This window comes from Eubalaena glacialis, chromosome 9 (genome assembly GCF_028564815.1).
Source record: "Eubalaena glacialis isolate mEubGla1 chromosome 9, mEubGla1.1.hap2.+ XY, whole genome shotgun sequence".
Classification (NCBI taxonomy): Eukaryota; Metazoa; Chordata; class Mammalia; order Artiodactyla; family Balaenidae; genus Eubalaena; species Eubalaena glacialis.
The window spans coordinates 37,345,741-37,364,465 of NC_083724.1; positions in this window are offsets into that span (position 1 = coordinate 37,345,741).

Consider the following 18,725-nt stretch of genomic DNA (forward strand, 5'->3'; position numbering starts at 1 on the left):
GAGAGATCAAGAGAAAGACAACCTGTAGTCAAGCTGTTTTATAAAAGAAACTGTGTTATAAGGCAGGGCATTAGTTTTTTGCTGCATAACAAATTATTCCAAAACTTAACAGGTTAAAATAATAAACATGTATTATGTCACACAGTTTCTGAGGCTCAGGAATCCAGCAGCGGCTTAGCTGGTTCTGGCTCAAGGTGTGATTGAAGTGATTCACACTTCAAGGTGTGAATGAAGATGTGATTAAACTGTCATCTGGGGCTGCAGTCTCTGGAGACTCAACTGGGGCTGAAGGGTCTGCATCCAAGCTCATTTATATGGTTGTTGGCAGCCCTCAGCCCCTCACTTATGGCCTCTCCATAGGGCTGCTTCACATGGTAGCTTGCTTCCCCCAAAGCAAATGATCCAAGAAAGAGAACTCAGGTCTTTCATAACCTGGTAACCTTATAACCTAATCTTGGAAGTGACATGACATCTCTTTTGCCATATTCTATTGGTCACACAGACCAGCCCTGGCACAGTGTGGGAAGGGACTACTCAAAGGTGTGACTACTGGGAGGCAGGGATCAGCAGGGGCCTTCTTGGAGGCAGCACATTTCAAGATGTCCCGAGAGGCATAGGAGAACGACATAGGAGAACATCTCTCGGGGCACAGGAGAATAATTGTGCATCTCCTGGAGGTCTGGCACCAAAGTCCTAAGCAGCTAACTGCAAAGGAGAAATGTTCTTGATGTCTCCCAATTTATCCCTCTTGTATTAAATACTGAATAATTATGTTACATCACCTTTTCCACCAAAACTTTTACATAAATGAGATGCTCTCATAAACCCCGTGGCATACATTGGGTATGTCCAGTGCTAAGCTTCTCCCAGTTTGAGAAGCAGGGCAGGGGGACCTATTCCAGGACTGGTGGGATGGTCTGGGGAGGCCAAAATGACAACTGTTTAGAAGAATCAGCAGCTAAATTAAAAGCCTGCCTGCGGTACCTCGTAAGCATACGTACACATACACACACATACCCTCTTTCTGTCTGTGTTTCAGCTGAGACCCCAAAGGCTGAGAGTACATGATAGAGGCTTAATTCCCCTGCATCCCAAGAGAGGAGCCAGACCACATATGCAGGACATGCTAAGATGTCCTGAAACCAGCCTTGCTGGCATTAATGCTCACCCCATCCAGCCCACAAGGGACAGAGGGCTGGAGAGTTACTGGAGTGCAGAGGCTTCCTGTCCCCTCTCCCCACACTCCCCACAGGGAGGGAGAGATGCTTCCCCTTTACCTGAAGTAATGTGAGAGGAGCCTTCAGGGAACGACTAGAGGGCTTACATGTGCCCTCTGGACTTTGGGGGACAGAGGGGACAGGGTCTGATGCCTAGCTGAGAAGTGTAGCAGGGCTGCGTGGAGAGGCTGGGCAGGGCTGCACTGGCACGAGCTGCCTTACCACTGACGGTGCTGGACAGCAAGCTTGAGAGTGAGCTCCCTGCATTTGAATTTCTAGAAGGATAGAAAGAACCCTGAACGTTAGCAGCAACTCTCTCTGCAGAGGGGAGTGGAATTAGGGGTCAAAAGGTGTGGAAAGAAACTCTGATGTTTCATTCCAAATACTTCTATATTGCCCGAAATAAACATGTTTATGTTACCAAAAAAGGAGAAAATAAAGGAATTTTTTAAAAGTACATACAATGAACACATAACGATAAATGGTTTGCTCAAGGGGTAGTACTGAGAAACATTTCCAGTGATTTCAGATTTTCATTATGTTGAATTTTTTTACAATAAGCATGTTTTATTTTTAGAAGCAGAAAAATATCCAGAGATAACACTGAATGAATGGATGAATGAATGAATTAAAGAAAGCTACCAGGGACTTCCCTGGTGGCACATTGGTTAAGAATCCACCTGCCAATGCAGGGGACACGAGTTCGAGCCCTGATCCAGGAAGATCCCACATGCCGCGGAGCAACTAAGCCCGTGAGCCACAACTACTGAGCCTGCGCTCTAGAGCCTGTGCTTTGCAACAAGAGAAGCCACTGCAATGAGAAGCCCCCGCACCTCAAAGAAGAGCAGCCCCCACTCGCCACAACTAGAAAAAGCCCACGCACAGCAACGAAGACCCAACGCAGCCAAAAATAAATAAATAAATTTACAAAAAAAAAAAGATAGCTACCAGAAAGACCAGCTTTGCATCCCTCTTCTCTCTCATTTAAATGCAGAACTCTGACTAGTTGGGTAGGACGGCAGCTGGCCAGTCCGATCTCTGCTGTGGGGCGGCAGGTATCAGGCCCAGAGAACTCCTCTTTTCTCTGGCTGCCCACACCGAGGAGGGGGCTTTCAGCCAGCACTGGGAACAGGTCTGTGCTCATGACCAGCCACCAGTGGGGACACCAGCACCTTGAGAGTCCTGTCTGTCTCTGGCTGGGACTCCGCCACCTGCCAGACCTCACTGCTCCCTCGTTTCTCCCCGTGTGAGCCTGGCTCCCCAGAACCCCACCCACCTGCCCCCTTGCCCCTCCTCCCTCTTCCTCTTCCACTGATCTTCAACCATGGTTAACCTTCTGACGGGGAAACCGAGGCACCCTGGGACGAGAGTCACCCGAGGTCAAGCAGGGAGTGAGAGGCAGGGCTGCCAGCTGCCAGCAGAGCCTCTCCTTTCTGGTCCGCGTCCCTCCCTGTTGGCTCATGGCCACACCCTTCCCTCCTCCAGGACCGACTCGGGTAAATGGGGTGGCCCCAGAGTCAACGTGTCCTTGACACATGGCCAAACTCTACAATAGCCTTCTTAATGAAACGCGGAAGCTGCAAAGTTCAAGTGGGTGTTTAGTATTGAGCTTTGGCTCGTACACTCAGTGATCAAATAGCAATAGACTCATCAAACAAAGACCCTAAAGTTCCTCTCAACCTTCTTAAGGAAAAGATGTTTGAGGTCTGGAAGTTTTTCAGTAGGCTGGGCAGGTGTTAGAAGCAGCCTGGGAGTTTTGAGCAGACAGCTACTGAGTCTGTGAGCAGCCAGCTGCTGCTGTGCTGTGAGGGGTACCCAAAGGCTATGGGCTCTGAGCCTCTGCTGGTTCAGCTCTAACTTATGAGCTTGGATTCGGCCATACAGCGTGTTGGGGGACGGCAGTGGGGAGTATCGGCCATGATCTTCCCTTTCTGTATGTCTCTGGGGCCCTCTACCCATTCTGCTCCCAACATCTCCATCCTGTTCTCAGTTGGCCTTCAATCAACTTTTGAGGGCAAAAGACATGAGCAGCAAAGGGCTTTGTGTCTTCTGAAAAGGATGTTGAAACGGAACTCAACATATGTCTTGTGTTTTCAGAACCTCCCCTTTGCTGGCTGCTGTTCTGGGCTCTTAACCTTTCCGTGTGCTCTGACTCACCCCTCTGGCAGGCCAGCGAAGCCTATGGACCTCGTCTCACGTTGCTGATTCTAATGTAAAATAAGCACGAAGGGCTATAGAGGAAACCGAGCATATGGGAATATAGTTATTAGAATATAAACAAATTTGTGATGTGGAAAAAATGCTAGTTTACTAATGCATTAAATGACATGATCTAGCAATAGGTCTAATTACGGCTGTGCTTTTGAAAAAGTGATAGATGTAAGTGATACTTCAGGGTCTCTGGGACAACCAGAGTATGATGGTGAAAGCATCTGTGATTCTAGTTGTGATAAAGTCACAGGTTCTCTGAAACACATGGTTTGTTACCCACATGCTTAACTGAAGGGCAATGTAAATTGCAGTTAGAGGTTAATGAAAATCAGGGTGTAATTTTTTCCTTGCTAAGGAAAAACAGACCCTCTTGGTTCTATCTGTGGGCCTCTGACTGTGAGCCCCCGAGTCAAGGCTTGTGCAGTGGGCTCTTTGCCTGGTAGTGCTGGCCTGGGTCTTGCAGCCTGGCTCCCCCTTTATTCTCACCTCTCTCTCTCTCTCTCTCTCTCTCTCTCTCTCTCGCCTCCTTTGGCCTCTTCTAAGTGCTATTCAGGCAGGGCTAAATCTTACATTTTCCGATTAAGATTGATTTGGCAAGAGGCAGGAATTATGTATAACTTCCCCAGGCTTTCCATGAGTGTCAGACTCCAAACCCAGATCTGTCAGTGTCCAAAATAATGTTCTTCCCACTAGGCCTGGGGCTCTTCCCCCCAGAAGAGCAATGCCTGTCCCTGCCTCCCTCTGGCTATAGAAAGTGTTCATCTAAACAAAGAGCGGGGCCTGTGATAGGGGGATTTTCAAGCTGCCAGTGCACCTTGGGCAGCCGAGCGCTCCCGTGGCCTTGCCTGTCTGTTCTTCAAGGGCTCTGGCCTGGCACACCCCAACATGTGCGGGTTTCAAAATGTCATTTGGCAAAGATTTAAAAATAATGCTTCCCCCATTGTCGGCACTGCCAAAACTGGAGAAAAGGATCCAACCCCAAACCTCTCCCTCCAGAGGCCAGACTTGCCTATGTTTATTGTCTCCGTGTACTGCAAACATTAATCAGAAAGCCTCTTTGACCGGACACAGGGGAAATAAAGGTCACACTATCTCCCGCACACAGAGCTCTGAGGCTGAACAAAGCCGGACCCACAAAGGCAGACGTCTGCTTCTGCTCTCTTTGCCTCAGATTTAAAAACCTGTTCATTAGACCTCTTTCTGGATGGCTCACCTGGCCCCCATCAACACCCTTGTCACCCTGCTCTAGTCCACTGAGGGATCCAGACGGCCACCTCAGGTCCATTCGTGCATCTATTCACCCATTCACCAAATGCTCCTTGAATATGAAGGTATGTGTGTGTCCTGGCACTATGGGGATGAAACCAATCTCAGCTCACAATCATGGGACTAAATTCTCTTTTAAGAAGGTCTTAAAACCATGTTCTTGTGGTGCATTTTTATTTTTTCTAGAAACACTTTTAAAAAGAAGGTAGCTTGTATCAGAAAGCAATTTATACATAACCTATACATTATGGTTGATTGTTATTTTATTTTATTTTTTTAAACTTATTTTATTTATTTATTTTTATTTATTTATTTTTTTATTTTTGGCTGCGTTGGGTCTTTGTTGCTGTGCGCGAGCTTTCTCTAGTTGTGATGAGCGGGGGCTACTCTTTGTTGTGGTGCACGGGCTTCTCATTGCGGTGGCTTCTCTTGTTTTGGGGGCTCTAGGCGTGCGGGCTTCAGTAGTTGTGGCATGTGGGCTCAGTAGTTGTGGCGCACAGGCTCTAGAGCACAGGCTCAGTAGTTGTGGCGCACGGGCTTTGTTGCTCCGTGGCATGTGGGATCTTCCCAGACCAGGGCTCAAACCCGTGTCCCCTGCATTGGCAGGCGGATTCTTAACCACTGCGCCACCAGGAAAGCCCTGGCTGGTTGTTATAAATACAAAACAGACAGAGCTTTAGTTCTGATCTGAAGGACTAGAGGGTGGAAATCTGGCCTCCCTCCCCTGGCAGCCAGGGCTCTCTAGGCCACCACAGGGACAGTTCCATGTAAACCCTTGGCTCCAGGAGTTTGTGTCTGGCTTAGCCTTATACCACCACCCTAACAGGAAGCATACCCCTGCTTCAGCCATCCTTTGAGGCCCAGCGGGAGCCTTTCCTGTCCACACTGAAGTGATGCCCTCTCCTCTGTATGGACATACTGTTGCCTATGCTTTTTATCTGATGATGGTCATGTGATTTTTATGACATTTCTTGCATTCTTGCCTTGTATGCATTTAATGTTGCTAAGTTATTTAATTCAGCCGTGCCTAGGTCTTCTCTCCAAGTTCTGAAGGTGCTTCTTCATAGTATTTTTTACATCTGAACCCTTTTTTCAATTAGCCCAAGCCCTTGTCACTTCATCCCTGAGTATAACCATTTATTTAGCATCAAGTGCCTACTTGATGCCAGGCCTTGTTCTTTTTTCTCTGCTTTATTGAGGTATAATTAACAAATAAAATTGTAAGGTATTTAAAATGTGCACATGATGATTTGTATATGTCTACATTGTGAAAGTACTCCTACCATTGAACTAATAAACACATCCATCACCTCATATACTTACCGGTGTTTTTTTTTTTTTTGGTGCAAACACAAGTTCTTACTCTTTCAGCAAATTGCAATTATACAAAACAGTATTATCAGTATAGTCACCATGTCACATATTAGATCCTCAGGGCTTATTCATCTTATCTCTGACAGTTTGTATACCAGCCTCCATACTGTTTTCCATAATGGATGTAACTGTTTTCATTCCCACTAATAGTGCAAAAGGGTTCCCTTTTCTCCATATCCTCACCAGCATTTATCTCTTGTCTTTTTCATAAGAGCCATTCCAACAGGTGTGAGGTTATATCTCACTGTGGTTTTGATTTGCATTTCCCTGATGATTAGTGATGTTGTGCACCTTCTCATATACTTGTTGGCCATTTGTATGTCTTCTTTGGAGAAATGTCTATTCAAGTCCTTTGCCCATTTTTTAAAAAATATTTATTTATTTATTTATTTGGCTGCGCTGGGTCTTAGCTGCGGCACGCAGGATCTTCGTTGCCACACATGGGATCTTTAGTTGCGGCATGCGAACTCTTAGTTGTGGCATGTGGGATCTAATTCCCTGATTGGGGATCGAACCCAGGCCCCCTGCACTGGGAGTGCCAAGTCTTAGCCACTGGAGCACCAGGGAAGTCCCCCTTTTGCCCATTTTTAAATGGGGTTATTTGGGAGTTTTTTGCTATTGAATTGTATAACTTTCTTGCATATTTGGGGTATTACCACAGATATGTGGTTTGCAAATATTTTCTCTCATTCCATAGGTTGCCTTTTCATTTTGTTTTTTTAACACTTTTTTTAAAAAATTTATTTATTTTTTGGCTGCGTTGGGTCTTCGTTGCTGTGTGCGAGCTTTCTCTAGTTGCGATGAGCAGGGGCTACTCTTTGTTGCAGTGTGCGGGCTTCTCATTGCGGTGGCTTCTCTTTGTTGCGGAGCACAGGCTCCAGGCACATGGGCTGCAGTAGTTGTGGCACGCGGGCTCAGTAGTTGTGGCTCGCGGGCTCTAGAGTGCAGGCTCAGTAGTTGTGACGCACGGGCTTAGTTGCTCCATGGCATATGGGATCTTCCCGGACCAGGGCTCGAACCCGTGTCCCCTGCACTGGCAGGCAGATTCTTAACCACTGTGCCACCAGGGAAGTCCCTGCCTTTTCATTTTGTTGATGGCTTCCTTTCCTTTGCAGAAGCTTCTCAGCTTGATGTAGTGCTGCTTGCTTATTTTTGCTTTTGTTGCCTTTTCTTTTGGTGTCAACTCCCAAAAAAATCATCTCAAGACCAATGTTAAGGAGCTTAGTCCCTATGTTTTCTTCTAGGGATTTTACAGTTTCAGGTCAAGTCTTTAACCCATTTTGAGTTAATTTTTGTGTATTTTGTAAGACAGTGGTCCAATTTCATTCTTTTGCATGTGGCAGGCTAGTTTTCCCAACACCCTTTATTGAAGAAACTATCCTTTCCCCATTATATGTTCTTGGCTCCTTTGTCAAAAATTAATTGACCATATATGCATGGGTTTATTTCTGGGCTCTCTAGTTTGTTCCATTGGTCTATGTCCGTTTTCATGTCAATACCATACTGTTTTGATTACTATAGCTTTGTAATATAGTTTGAAATCAGGGTGCAGGATGCCTCCAGCTTTGTTCTTCCTCAAGATTGCTTTGGTTATTTGGAGTCTTTTCTTGTTCCATACAAATTTTAGAATTTTTTTTCTGTGAAAATTCCATTGGAATCTCTAGAGGGATTGCATTGAACCTATAGATAGTTTGGGGTAGCCCATTTAAAAACTGCTTCTTTGTTTGCTATTGTCCTGGGGGCCTCGTGGATGCAAGCCCTCTTGGCTCTCAGAGCTGAGTGATCTGGGGGACTGTCCTTTGGGTGGCAGCCCTAAAAATTGGGGTGTGGACAAACTCCTTCTAGGGAGATACTGATGACTTAATGTTATTGTTGGAGCAACTGGTGGGAGAAGGCAGGGGAAGTGCCCACCAGTTTTCCTAAACTCCAGACTCTGGACTCTAGGGAGGATCGCAGCCAGCCCCTCGTTGTATGCTAAATTAGAAGCCAGACCCTCAGGCAGCAGCTTGTAAAGTAAGCAATCAAACCTCTTTCATGGAAAGCCTAGGAGGTGAGCGTTTTTTTGAGCTCCTTCCTTTTGTGCAGGGATAGCTGCCGGGAACGCTCAGGCACGGATAAGGAACGGTTCGTTTGCTATAGTCCTGTGGGTCTTGTGGACACCAGCCCCATTGTCTTTCAGAGCTAGGTGTTTTGCGGGCCTGTCCCTCAGGTGGGAGTCTTAAAAGTTGGGGGGCTAGACACCTTGTTTTTAACCCAGTGAGACCCATTTTGGACTTCTGACTTTAAGAACTCTGAAATATATGAGTTAAATAATAAGTATGTGTTGTTTTAAGCCACTAAGTTTGTGGTAATTTGTTGCAGCAGCCATAGGAAAATAACATAGAGAAGTGAAGGGGTGTCATGGAGACAACTTGGAGTGGTGGCACGGTGGCAGTCTGGAGAGTGCCTACCCAACTCACAACTCCTGTTCAGTGCCAGCCAATATTTCTTAGAGGGAATAAAGGTTCAGAGTTGTCACATTTTTCAATTTTCCAAATAAGGTGAAAGTACAGATTTCTATGTGGAAAAAAAAAAGTTGGGCGGCTAGATGTGTGGTGCAAACCATTCACTCCTCATAAGCAGTGAAATCACCTCCTTTTAAAACTAAGGAAATAGAAAGGTTGTGGAAGTGAATTGCTCAAGGTAACATAACTTTCCAGCAGTAATGTTCCTTCCTTCCAACTTGCATTGGGACTTGCATTAGGAAAAAATTAACTATATGTGTGAATTTTATAAGGCAAGACAAATTGACTATCAAGTTACTACTCTGAATTACACCCAGAAAACAAATATGCCCAAGATGGTTTATGCCAGAAAGATCCTGCTGCTGTAGGAGGTGTCACATCTGTGCAAACATTACACTTCAGAGCAAACAGAGGCCTGAAATTGCAAAAGAGAAGCTCAAAAGTTTCGGTGGTTTAAAAAAAAAGTCCCACATACCATGAGGAAAAAATCTGCTTTTTGATGAGGAGTTATTTACTGAAAGCCAGGGCAGCATTTAACCATTCATTTATTCTTTAATTTGTTCATTCATTCAGCAAATGTTCCCTAAACATCCCTTGAGGAACTTACTTCAGCCATGGGTCAGAAGAGCAACCAGTAAACAAAATCTATGTGAGACAGAATGAACTAACTGGACAAGGCTCCAGTATAGAATTAGGAGAGCATCCAAAAGGAATAATAATAACTAACCTTCCTGGGCACTGACTATGTTCCAGGCATCTTCTTCTTTTCTTTTGTTTTAAATTGTAATTCGTGTTTTTAAAATTTATTTATTATTTATTTATTTACTTAATTTATTTTTGGCTGCGTCAGGTCTTAGTTGCGGCATGCTGGATCTTCATTGAGGCATGCGGGTTCTTTTGTCGCGGCGTGTAGGCTCTTCGTTGTGGTGCGCGGGCTTCTCTCTAGTTGTGGCATGCAGGTTTTCTCTTCTCTAGTTGTGGCACGCAGGCTCCAGAGTGTGTGGCCTCTGTAGTTTGCAGCACGCAGCCTCTCTAGTTGAGGCACGCAAGCTCAGTAGTTGTGGCGTGCGGGCTTATTTGTCCCGCGACATGTGGGATCTTAATTCCCTGACAAGGGATCGAACCCATGTCCCCTGCATTGTAAGGTGGATTCTTTACCACTGGACCACCAGGGAAGTCCCCAGGTGTCTTCTAAGTGTATTCGTTTATTTAATCGTCACAAAAACCCTGAGGTGAGCAGTAGTATTCTCCCCAAATTTACCTTAGAAAATTCAGGCACAGAATGGTTTCGTCACTCACCAAAGATCACAAAACTAAGTGGATTCAGGCCACCTGGCTCCGCAGCCTTCATCTTTCATGGTCTCACTCCAGCTGTTGAGAGGACAAGGCAAGTGATGAGGTCACATCTAAGAGATCAGGGAAGGCTTCGTGGAAGAGACGGTATTTTAGTTAAGCCCTGAAGGTGAAGGGAAAGAGCATTCCAGGTTGAGAGAGGAGATACAGAGATGCTAAAAAAAAAAAAAAATGTATTGGGAGTAAGCATCCGGCTGGCAGGAGTAGGTAGACAACGTGGATGGGGAGGGTGAGGTCTCTGATAAGTTTGCATGTTATTCTGAAGGTGCTGGGAAGTCAAAGAGTTTTTCTGAGCAGAGAAGTTCTCTATTCTAACACCTTCTATCTATCCCTTCAATCAATATTTGTTTAACATCTAATTAAACACCTGTTTGAACACCTAATTTAACACCTAATATTGGGTGCTGGTAGAGGGGGATCGTTTCTGCTATCAAAGAAGTGTACCTTAATTGAAGACAGAAGAAATAACTCTTTTAAAAATTGTGTACAAAGCTGGGACGAAGTGAGAGAGTTGCATTGACATATATACACTACCAAATGGAGAATAGTTAGCTAGTGGGAAGCAGCCACATAGCACAGGGAGGTCAGCTCGGTGCTTTGTGACCACCTAGAGGGGTGGGATAGGGAGGGTGGGAGGGAGACGCAAGAGGGAAGAGATATGGGGATGTATGTATATGTATAGCTGACTCACTTTGTTATACAGCAGAAACTAACACACCATTGTAAAGCAATTATACTCCAATAAAGATGTTAAAAAAAAAATTGTAGACAAGTTAAAAAATATGACACAAAAGGTGTTCCAAGGCAGTACATGATGAATTGTTCAACAAACCATTTTGTGAAATTTGGCAAATTTCAGGGTCTGTTATTTTTTGTGTGTGTGTGTTTTTGAGAAGCATTTCTTCCTTTTTTTTTAGTATTTATTTATTTATTTACTTGGCTGCATCGGGTGTTAGTTGTGGCACATGGAATCTTTCGTTGCAGCACGCGGGTTTCTCTCTAGTTGTGGCACGCAGGGTCTAGAGTGTACAGGCTCAGTAGTTGCTGCACATAGGCTCTCTAGTCGTGGCGCGCACGGGCTCTAGAGTGCATGGGCTCCAGAGCTTGTGGGCTCAGTAGTTGCGGCGCTCAGGCTCAGTTGCCCCACGGCCTGTGGGATCTTAGTTCCCTAACCAGGGATCGAACCCGTGTCCCCTGCATTGGAGGGCAGATGCTTTTTTAAAAAAATTTTATTTATGTATTTTATTTTTGGCTGCGTTGGGTCTTTGTTGCTGCATGCAGGCTTTCTCTAGTTCTGGTGAGCAGGGGCTACCTTCATTGCGGTGCGCAGGCTTCTCATTGTGGTGGCTTCTCTTGTTGTGGAGCACGGGCTCTAGACGTGTGGGCTTCAGTAGTTGTGGTGCGTGGGCTCAGTAGTTGTGGCTCACAGGCTCTAGAGCACAGGCTCAGTAGTTGTGGCGCACTGGCTTAGTTGCTCCGCGGCATGTGGGATCTTCCCAGACCAGGGCTCGAACCCGTGTCCCCTGCATTGGCAGGTGGATTCTTAACCACTGAGCCACCAGGGAAGTCCCTCAGGGTCTGTTAATTATTTCTCGGGCTTGGGTTGAGGGTTTGCAAGGGCAAAGCAGGAGAGCAGTCTGGGAAGCCAGTTGGAGCAGTTTGTGGTGCTACATATACAGCTAGCCCTTGAGCTACAGAACACAGGAACAAAATGGTTAATGTCGGAACTGGCTGCCTCAGCACCCTCACCCTAATCCGCATCATGGCTCAGGGAGAGGAGAATTCCTGTAATCAGAGACGGGGAGTGAGGCACTGGCTATAACAGGGGCCTGGTCCCATGATTCAGGGTGAGAAAATTCCAAAGCCTCCCTCCTAGATCACAGTCTAAATGTATAGGTATCACTGGGGAAAACTGTCCAAGATTTGGAAATGGACAAGAGAGATTACTAGGTTTCCTTTCAGTGGAATGCTTATCGTTGCCTGCTGGAATCTCTGTCATTTTCTGATTCTACAGGTTTATGCAAATTGATTTCTTATTGACCAGGCTATTTTCCATCTCTGGAGGAGCTGAAGTAAATTTGTAAAAAAATTTATAGTAATGCAAAAGGTTCTTGTCCTTAGCAATGCAAGTGAATTTTGTCTGGTGAAGATACAATTGATTTCTCCTCTGTAGAAAAGGTAATCCCAAACATTATATTTTATTGCGTGAGAATATTAACCAGTTTTGCGTGTATTAGCAAAACCATTTTATCTTTTGTCATTTCCTCTCTGTTCCTCAAATTCTCCTTTGAAACAGTCTTAACATCTTACTGGTGCCTTCATTAATTAATGGGTACCAGTATGATACCCACTAACTAATCTTTGACTCGTTCATTTTATAACTGTGTAACCGTTATATTTTTACATTTAAAAAAATCATACTTTAACACTGTTAACTCCTGCAGGTTTTCCAGCATCTAGGTTAATCAGAAGAAAGGAATTGCCACAATTTCCATTACTGAGCCAAAAGTAGTTTCCAGAAATTCTAACTGTGGTGCTTGTTGGCAATTCTTCGAGAATCCTAAATGGAGTTCTCAAACAGATGCTTTATGAGAATTTAGAAAGAAAAAGGAAAAAACATTTACTATTATATTGCCAATTACTGCGCTAGGTGATTTACATATATTATCTCAACCCTTGGGAAATTTTTGAAATAGGTATTATTGTCCTAATTTTGCAGGTGAGTAAACAGGAAATATTTGATTAAGTATGGTAGCACCCATCTGCAGATCAAGTCACATAAGTGGAAAATTACAGTAATGGTTCGTGAACCCTGGCAGTTAAAAGGGCACATGGTAAATAAGGGTATGAAATTCAGTAAAGATGTGAGTGAAAGGACAACCAGCAAGACTAAAGTCCTAAACAAAAACTGGTACCAGTGCTTGGGCCGGAGCTCTTAATTACATGGATACAGCTTGAAGCCGTCTTTAGATATTCTGTTTCTTTAGACCTCATTTAACAACAGACCTGCCCACACACCCACCCTCTGCCATCTGCCCTCCTTCCTGAGAAGAGAGAGTGAATTTAGGGACCACTTCAGCTCCTGCCTTCCTACATCACTCTCAGAGGGATGTGTTGTCCACTCCCACAAGGCAGCCCCATTGACCATGGGGCTGATGGAGATGAAGCACCTTCTTAGAAACAGAAAGATTGGATCCACAGATCCACTGCATCTGTGATATTTTCTCTCTGAACAAGATCTGATGCAAAATGGCGTAATGCTAAAATTTTAAACCTGGGTTGTTATATTCTTCTCTAATTGCCTCTTATATTTCATACAAAATAAGTTTATCATTAAGAAGAAAAGGAAAATCTGGAGGGAAAAAGGTTTAACTTATTTGTTTTGATTTTGAGCCATGCTCTAACAGCAGAAACAGAAGCAGAGGGAGAGCAGGGACGGTGCCAGGTGCGCTTAAAAAGCCCTGGGGATCTGGTGCTGCCCCCGCTGCTCCCAGACCACTGGCTCTTCTCATCCGTGTCTGGCCTGCTGGTCAACAGCCCTTTTTGTCTTCTACTTGAAGGATGCCTCCTGCTTTTGGACACCGTCTCTTAGGAAGTGCAGCACAGCTCCTGGAGATCCTTCAAGAATAAGATCTGCTGCTTTAGACCACAAGAGTCTCTTCAGGCCTCCTCTCCTCCTCTGGCTCTCGGGTCCTGACTGCAGGTCTCACTCCACTCTACCATCCCTCTCTTCTATTCCTCCCCTCTGTGTCTGCATGCTTTATTTTATATTCTCATAAATGTGTCCCCCATCTCACACACACAGACCCACACACACGCACACGTACACAGCCCAGACCAGTGTGTTAGGGGTTCTGCAACTTATTTACAAATATTTGTTGGTAAAAACCACAGCTTGGGGCTTCCTGCCCAGTTATGCCTGACGCTAACTCATCCCCTCTGCCTCTGGAAGCTGCTGCTGTAATCGTAATCGGGTAGGTGGGAGCCACCTGTTTCTACTCCCTCATCGCATTCCGGTGCGTCTGCCCAAGGAGTTTGAAGGAGCTTGGGCTTCTCCAGCAGCACTTGAGCACAGTTCTGGGAAAGCACAACTTCGTTCCTCCCCGGGACGCCTATTTCCTGAACAGTGGAGAGCTCTCTGCCGGCTGCATTCAGAACCCGCTGATGTTTAAAACAGGTATCGCCATTGCCTGATAAAAGGAGCATCTATCTGTAAGGGCCTCCAGGTCTGTGCAGCGTGGGTGGTTGAGGGAGCCTGAAGCAGCAGCAGGGGGTGGGCCCTGCTCACCCGCCGTCCCTGGAGCACTTACCGGGGCCTCTATTTTCCCGTCACCATTACCGGAGGAGCCTCAGGTCACCCTGACACAGTCTGGTGCCTCAGGAGCCCTGCCTTCTCCCTATGCTCCATCCACAGCTGTTTAAGGTGAAAGGTTGACTTCCCCCTCACCTGGCGCCCAGGTTGCCTTCTCGTCCATAGTCTATGATGATAAGCTGTGACTGATGCCCCTCTGACCCAGGCGCCCAGGTCTGCACTTGGCCCTGGCAGCTCACCAGTTGGCTCCCTGTCAACAGAGGGCAGGGCGGCGGGTCTGCTGCGCCCCGTTCTTTAGGAATCTCCTCGTTCTTCTGGGCCGCCTGACTCCCGGGCTCACGTCACGCTTCCTTTCTGAAACCCTGAGCTGTTCCCACCGGCCTTCCCAGAAGCCTGGTCATGAGGCTTTGGCCATTTCTATTTTTAGTTCTGGGCTCCAAGAAGGAAGGAGGACAGCCAAGTGCAGCAGCCTTTCTCTCGTGGAGGCCGAGGGCCCAACGCAGGATGGAAGGGCAGGGGGCACAGACAAGGCTGCTGCAGGAGAGCACGAGGGTGGGGAGACAGGAGGGCCCTTGTCCTGCGGGGAGGAGGAGATGGGTCCGGGAGCCTTGAGATGGGGCAGCACGTGCCGGCGGCCAGGGAGGGTCCACACGCCCCAGGCTGCTGGGGTCCGTGAGGGGCCTGGGAAGGTCACTGCTGACTCTTACAGCCATTTCAGGAGGGTGGTGGGGCCTGAGGACAGACCGGGGAAAGTCAGGAACGAGCAGGTGGCTGGCAGGGGGAGACCCTAAGTGTACCCCATTCTCCCAGCATGCTGTCGTGAGGAAGGAGAGGCACAGCACTGACATGCAAGGGGCACGTAACAGGGAGAACTGGTTTGCACAGGTTGTGTTTGGTTTTGCCATAAACACGCTGGTACTCAGAGAGGAAGCCCTTGGAGAAAGGTACAGACTGAACAGGTATTGACAAAGCCGGGTCCCCAGATCACGCTGGAGGTGGGAGGCATTGTGAGAGGGCAGGCAGCGTGTGGAACCCTGGGTGCGTCTCTGATGGGCGCAGGTAAAGTTGGGCTGGGGCTCTTGGCTCAGCCGAAAGGTGGCCTCTCCTACACTATCCCCAAATCTGAGTCTTGCCATCTTATCGGGGCCTGGTCCTGAAGCCCAGGGCAGCCTTGTGAGCAGAATGTGGACCCCTGAGGAAAAGGAAGAGGGGGAGTGTGGCTGGCTGGCCAGTCACTGTGAGGTCCTGAGCCCATTTACTCATGCAACTGCCTGGAAAGAGGAAACAAAGGGAGAGAAAACACACACACACACACACACACACACACACACACACACACACACACGATGGCCAAACCCACAGAGCAGGCATGAGTCAATTTTTCTTTCAGTCACCTATAAGGAAGAATCAGATGGAAAGCAAGAAGACACCCAGGGTCTAAAATAGATCCACCGCCCTTTCTTACCTCCCTCCCATTGCATGGGGGCAAATGCAGAGCAGAAGAAAGCCTCTGACTCGAGGCCTGGGGTTTAGTGCACCCCAACTAGGTACCTTGGTAAACACTTGACAGAGCTTCCTAACCAGTGCGACTGACCCTCTCAGCCCTGGGAATGAGTGGCGTCTGGAGTCAACTGCCTTGCCTGGGTGCTCAGAGCCTAGAGCTGTGCCAGGCTGTTCGCACAAAAAAAGGCACTCTAATACCTGCTGAATGAATGACTACTTGAACGTATTCATCTATTGCATATTAGAAAAAAGATTTATAACCAGCCTGTTAACCCTACTGAGATCATAAAATGCACTCTTGAATGAGCGACTAAGTGTATTTACTGTGCATTGGAAAAAATATATATATAGGGTTTCCCTGGTGGTGCAGGGGTTAAGCATCCGCCTGCCAATGCAGGGGACATGGGTTCAAGCCCTGGTCCGGGAAGATCCCACATGCCGCGGAGCAACTAAGCCCGTGCGCCACAACTACTGAAGCCCGTGCACCTAGTGCCCGTGCTCTGCAACAAGAGAAGCCACCGCAATGAGAAGCCCACACACCGCAACGAAGAGTAGCCCCTGCTCACCGCAACTAGAGAAAGCCCATGCACAGCAACGAAGACCCAACACAGCCAAAAATAAATAAATAAATTAATTAATTAAAAAAAATATATATATATATATAATTAGCAAGTTAAACCCATGATTTCACAAGTGTCTAGGACAAGGCTAATTTAAAAAAAAGAATTGATTTAATTTCAGGAAAAAATATAAGTAAAATAACATTACAAGCAGATAGGGCAGTCATCAGACCAAGGTGCACTGTCTCCCCCATTGCCTGCATCGCTCATGAGGGCCTTGTCACCATTCCGTCCTGGTTGGGGGAAAGGAAAGAAATTCACTGAGTGTCAGGTACTGGGTATACATTTTGAGTCAGTGTCTCCTTCAACCTGGTACCAGCCCTCTGAATATTATCTCTTCAAAAGTACTGTCAGCCTTAGAAAAGTTAAGCAACTTGTCCAAGATCAATCAACTGTAAATGGCAGAGCAGAATTCAAGCACAGCTCTGGCTGACTTCACAGCCCTGCTCCTTTCACTATCCGCCAGGCAAGGAGAAGAGTGAGTCAGTCTATAGCAAATGTTCAGCTTAGGGTAGGAAGCAGGAGGGAGTTTCCTTGGAAGGTTCTCTGTCTCCATGAAGTCAGTGGTGAGTCCATCTGCTGAGCCACTGTGCGGAATTTGATAAGAAATCACCCTGACTAATGGAAAATTAAAAGAACTGGGAAAGGAAGACACTTAGAGAGTGTGTAACACCCATGGCACCCCGCGTCAGGAACTAATACTTAATGGATTTGTCCACTGCAAGATACCTTTACACTTATCCCCACATTCAAGGGAAGTCTGAAGTTTTCACAAATCCCCCCTCCCCTGGGGTAGATACTCGTGTAGTGGTTTGAATGGTGGTCTGCTGTATTAGGTAGGGTTCACCAGAGAAACGGAACCAATAGGATGTAAATATATAGAGAGAGAAAGAGGATTATTTTAAGGAATTGGATCACATGATTATGGGGGCTTGGCAAGTCCAAAATCTGATGGGGGAGGCAGCAGGCTGGAGACTCAGGAAAGAGTTGTAGTTTGAGTCAAAAGGCAGTTAGGCTGGAGACCCAGGAAGAACAAATATTGCAGATGAAGTCCAAAGGCTGTCTGCTGGCAGAATTCCCTCCTGCTCTGGGGAGGTCAGCCTTTGTTTTATTCAGGCCTTCAACTGATTGGGTGAGGCCCACCCACAATATGGAGGCCAATCAGTGGATAATGTTTGAGCACATATCTGGGCACCATGGCCCAGCAAAATTGACCCATAAAATTCACCATCATATCCCCCAAAAGGTATGTCCCTGTCAAATTCCTGGAACAAGTGAATGTTACCTTATCTGGAAAAAGAGTTTCTGGAATTAGGTATCTTGAGATGGGGAGATCATCCTGGATCATCCAGGTAAGCCCTTAATCCAATGACAAGGGTCCTTACAAGAGACACACAGAGGAGAGATGCACAGGACAGAGAAAGGCCACGTGGAGACGGACAGGAGACGAGAGTGATGTAGTCACAGCCAAATAAGCCGCTAGGAGTGAGAAGAGGCAAAAAACGATCCTTCCCTAGAGTCTCCAGAGGGGGTGCAACCCTGCCACCACCTAGATTTTGGACTTCTGGCCTCTAGACTGTGAGGGGATACATTCCTGTTGTTTGAAGCCACCCAGCTTGTGGTGACTTGTTACGGCTGCCATGGGAAACTAATTCAGCTGGACAATTGTGAGAGGCTCCTCTCCCTCACTTCTGTGCTGTGGTTCCTCACCCTTGCACTTGCACACACAAGAAGGAGTTTCTAGCAATTGCCACCAGTTTCTAGCAATCTGCTTAGTGCCTGCCCCTCCTCTACCTTCTGGGTGCAAGGATCCCATTGTGCGGGATATTAGAACCAGAATTTAACTGTGGACCCTCTTAAAAATGTACACGGTGTCATTTGTTGGTCTTTGCTGTGGAAGAAGCCATAGGCCAAATGGAAGTAAGGCAGAGGCTGAATTTGACACAAGGAGTTACCAATCGTTATTTCATCAAAGCCATGGACCCAATGTTAGTTGTGTTTGTATAAGAAAAGATAAGGAACAATGATGTTATGTTTCCCAATCTAGAGTAGTTAAAGTTTACATAAGTGTTAACACAGTACTAGAAAAATGTGAGGTGAGGCCTGATTTTAAATCCTGCATCTTAAAAGAAAAAAAAAATTCACACTGCAAAATCCACTTCAATAATCAAGATAGTTCATCAGTATAGATTTGTATTTATTTATCAGTCTCATATTCTTTGAGTATGAGTATGCTTTCTCCACATCTGACTTTCTTTTTTAAAAAAAAATCCTCTTTCATATCTTTGATATAGTTGTTCTTGCTTTCAATAATCTAAAGCATGTTGAATCACTTTTAATAGATCAAATAATCTTCTCTAGACAT